This window comes from Pteropus medius, unplaced genomic scaffold (assembly GCF_902729225.1).
Source record: "Pteropus medius unplaced genomic scaffold, Ma_sr-lr_union100, whole genome shotgun sequence".
NCBI classification, from domain to species: Eukaryota; Metazoa; Chordata; class Mammalia; order Chiroptera; family Pteropodidae; genus Pteropus; species Pteropus medius.
In genome coordinates this window covers 460,364-464,931 of record NW_024351646.1, presented here as the reverse complement: position 1 = coordinate 464,931, position 4,568 = coordinate 460,364, and the positions used below count along the sequence as shown (strand labels likewise).

The following is a 4,568-nucleotide window of genomic DNA, read 5'->3' as shown; positions in this document are numbered from 1 at the left end:
AGAGAGGATGTAGAGAAACTGGAACCCTCATATAGCTGCTGTGGAGAATACTTTTGCAGTTCCTTAAAAGGCTAACATGTAATTACCATACGGTTCTGCAGTTCCATTCCTAGATATATACTCAAGAGAATTGAAAACAGATGTCCACATAAAACCTTTTTACATGAATATTCATAGTAGCATTATCCATGATAACCAAAACTGTGCATTAATCAAATGAATAGATAATGTATAATGTTCATACAATGGAATATTATTCAGCTATAAAAAGGAATGAAATACTGATCCATGCTACAACATGAATCAACCCTGAAAACTATGTAAAGTGAAAGAAGCCAGTCACAAAAGGCCTCATATTATATGATTCCATTTCAATGAAATGTCCAGAACAGGCAAATTCATGAGCCAGAAATTAGATTAGTGGTCGTCAGGGGCTTGGAGGAAGCAGAAATGGAATGAGGAATAACTGCTAATGTGTATAGGGCTTCTATTTGGGGTAGTGAAAATGTTCTGGAATTAGATAGTATTGATAGTTGCACAACCATGTGAATAGACTAACCACTAAAATGTACACTTTAAAAGAGTGAATTTTATGGTATGTAAATTATGCCCTAATTTTTAAAAATGAACTATTAATATACACGACCTGGATTAATGTCGCAGACATTATGCTAAGCAAAAGAAGTGCATACTGTATGATTCCATTGATATGAAGTTCAAAAACAGGCCCCGACCCCCAAGTATCCTATGTTGCTTGTGGGTACATACATATGTACTAATGGAATAAAAATATTCATAAGAAAGATAAACACCAAACTCAAGACAGTGGAAGGACAAAGGGAAATGGAATTGGTACAAGGATTTCAACTGTATCTGTAATGTTAGATCTCTTTTTTAAAAAATCTGAAGCAAATAAGGCAAAATGTTTGATAAAGGTAAATAAATGCTTGTTATAGTATCCTTTATACTTCTCTGTTAAAAAAAAAAATAGTTTGGTTCTGAGGCAAACATTTGACTCAGCCAGGCTTTGGTTGAAGTTACTGTAGGTGCTATTGACACCCAGGGGGGTTTCTGTCCCCACCCTGGTGGACTCCACAGTTTGGAAAAGGCATGAATAGTCCAAATACCCTGGGCTTGCATCGAGCTCTAGAACCCCAGAAGATGCCAGGAGGGAGGAAACCAGTCAGGGAAGGCTTCCTGGGAGAGAGGACTCTGGGGCTGAGTCTCAAATGGAGGCCTGACAAAGAGGATGCTTGGCCCTGGACACTCCACCCCACCCCCACCGCCAGCCCTCCTTGGTCTCCCCCAAAGCCTGGCCTGGCCCCACCGATTCCCTTATCTACCCACTCCCAGCTGCCTCCCTGCTGGCTGAACTGTTGCCGCAGACTTCTGGGCTCGCGCCCCCTCCACTAGGACGGGGGAGGGAATGGGGTGAGGCTTGGCCTTAGAGCCTTAGGGTTTCTGACTCTTGATGGAGGCAAGGCTCTGAGGCCCCCACTCCCCACCCTTTACTTCCCTTCCTGAACCATTTCTCCCTCCAGTTATGAAAAAATGGGTCATGAGTCCAGCGGCCAAACCCTTGTCTGAGACATAACTCCAACCTGCCCTTCCTAAGGAGGACAGATTCCCCTACCTCTCTGCCAACATTGCAACTACTGTTTCTAATAATAATAACAATGAGGAGAGTCACCATTACAGAGCTCACCATTTATGGTGTGCCAGGCAGGCCCCGTGTTGAGTGGCTTCTTAACATTCAATGTGGGCTCAACCATTTTCCAGGTGAAGGAACTGGGCTCAGAGGGTGGCTAGCCCAGGAATCGCAGCAAATCATTGTCAGAGCTGAGACAAGAACCTAAGGCCTTAGACAAATATCTTCATTTCTTTGTGCCTAAACCAGTCTGGAAGATGGGGGCAATTATATGCACTTATACCACAAGGACCTAGTGAGAACAGGATAAAATTATGCACAGAGAGCACTTAGCACAGTGCATGGGGTGGCTTGACAAGCATTGCAGTTGTTGCTATTATTATTATATTAGTGCTGAGAAAAGTATTAGTATCAGAATTAGTATTAGTATTATCATTATTGTTAATAGAATAATTATTAGTTTTAGAATTATTATTAGTATTAATAGCATTAATTAGATTAGAATTAGCATTAGTAATACTATCACTATTAAAATTAGTCTTATTGTCAATACTTGAATATTAATATTAATAATTAGAATTAGTATTGATATTGGTGTCAGCATATTATTAGCATCAGTACTAGAATTAGTAGTAGTGCTGGTAAAAAAGATCCAAGTACTATCCCTTGTATACAGTAGATACTCAACAAATAAATAAGAATGCTTAACATTTATTGAGATTTCAGATTCAAGTTTCAGATTAAGTTAAACTCACTTAATGGATTTAATCTCATTTAGTGACCCCATCACCCTATGGAGTAGCCACTATTATTACTCTATCTTTATAGATGAGGAATTGAGGTCCAGAGCAGATGATAACTTGCCCAAGGCTGCATGGTCAGTCAGTGGTAGGGCAGTATATAAATGAGGGTGAGCTGGCTCCAGAGTGGATGTCCCGAAATCATCACCACTTAAGTCATAGAGGTCTCTGTCCTCATTCTTACCAAAGAGGCTCGGCACTGGGCATGGCACATAAGCCAGGATCTCAATAAATTCAAAGTCCTGGCCTTGCTCTTTCCTCCTCAAAACTCCCATTTTGCATATAAGAACACCAAGGCCCAGAGAGGCAGATGAGAATGGGAAACTCCCTCTGGGGCTCATGGGTGAGCAGACCCCATTGACTCAGGGCTCTATTCTTGCTCTCTGCCCTCAGTGGGTCTCAGTCTCCCCATCTGTAGAATGGGTGGTCAAGAGAGTGTGCTGTCTCATGGAGTCCTGGGGCCATAACTGGGTAACTTTACTCCCCTGCCCTATGGGGACCCAAGTTGGACACTTACTGTGTATGGTTTGCGCATGTCCAATGATTTCGTGTAGAGAAAGTGCTCAGAATAGGCGAGTCATGGATCTATGACAGTGTAAAACACTGTTTGTTGTCACTGTTGTCACTATTCAGGGGTGGGGTAAGCCAGGGCAGGAAGGTGGGGATTGAGTTACAGAGGTGCAGGACTCTTTGGGGGGTGTCCCTCTCAGTAGGTTTAGGGCAGAGCCACAGGCCTCATGGGTCCACATTAATTCACATTCCCCAGTCCCACCCACCCCAGCACCACCTGCCCAGGGGCATACCCAGACTGCCATAGGGTCTCATGGACTTCCTCTCTATCTCTCTGTCTCTGTCCCTCTCTCTAAAACATCAGCTTTGTCTCCCTTCGGTTTCTCCACCTGTGTCATTGGTCCTTGTCATTTACGGGCATTATCTTTTCCTTCTGTCCATCTGTCTCTAATTCTCTTTGTCTCTTTCTGTTTCTGTCTCTGACTCTCTCTGTCCATCTCTCCCCCTCTTTCTGTCTTTCCTTTCTTTCTGTGCCCTCTGTCTCCTTCCAGCTCTGTGTCTCTTTTTCTGTTTGTCTCTGTGTCTCTGTCTCTCTGCCTCTCTACCTTCTCTATCCCTTCAATTTTCCTTCCCTTCCCCCACCCTATACCACTCCTTAAGGACCTGCAGAGGAACCAAATCCAGGTGCCACCTGTTTCCCGCCTCCAGAACAGCATGGCGGGCAACAAGTTGAGGCCACTGTCCCTGTGTGCCCCCCAGCCCCACCCCCATCCCAACACAGCCTTTTACCGCGGAGCCAACAGCCACAGTGGCCTCCATCTGATAAGACTTATCTGCTGCCCCAGGGCAGGCCAGAGCTGGCGTAAGCCCCAGTGGGGTGCTGAGTGAGTGTGCCCCTGTCTCCTTCCATCCCTGGCCTGGCCCCTGGGCTGGGGCTGGGTTGTCAAGATGTCCCACAGAGTTTGGTTCAAACCCCACCAAACCTCTCTGAGCCTTATTCTTCTCTCCTGCAAAATGGGTACAGTCACATCCCTCCTCTCTCCGTGGGCAAGAAGGCCAAGCCCACACCTGGCCCAGTACACAGTAGGGGCTTTACAAATACTGAAAAGCACAGCAGAGTCATGAAACCACATCTGTTATTTTTATTTTATCTTGGCTTCAGCCCACTTTGTTTGGTTGGACGTCGAAATCCACAGGAGCCCAAGTCAAACAGGATCCAAGAATCTATACGGTGGGCAGGTGGAGGAAGGCTCCCACTGCTCAAGAGGTGCCCCACCAGCAGGGGGCCTGCCCCCTCCCCTGGCCTGCCCCACCCATTAGGGCACCAGCCACTCCCTGGGGAGGAGGGAGGAGGGAGAGGGGAGGGAGGGAGAGAAGGAGGAAGGGAGCCTCAAAGGCCAAGGCCAGCCAGGACACCCCCTGGATTCACACTGAGCTCGTCACATCCCCAAAGCAGCTGAACCCTCCGCATCAACCAGCCCAGGTCAGTCTCAGCAACCCCCCATCCCTACCAAGAGTCCCCAGCAAGGCAAACCCTGGGCTTGCTGCTCCTTACCTCAAGGCTACACTCCCAGCCTGCTTCAAACTGCTCAACTCACTGTTGGTCCCCA

The 4,568-nt window shown here is 46.3% G+C and overlaps 1 protein-coding gene across 1 annotated transcript in view; it reads left to right on the top strand.

The window, feature by feature from the left end:
- Positions 1-4,316: 4,316 nt before the first annotated feature.
- The window catches only part of GATA1 (GATA binding protein 1), a 7,048-nt gene continuing 6,796 nt past the window's right edge, over positions 4,317-4,568 (top strand). The window contains exon 1 of the mRNA XM_039843743.1: positions 4,317-4,441. The gene's annotated coding sequence lies outside the window, so the exon portion shown is untranslated. The remainder of the gene's footprint in view (positions 4,442-4,568) is intronic.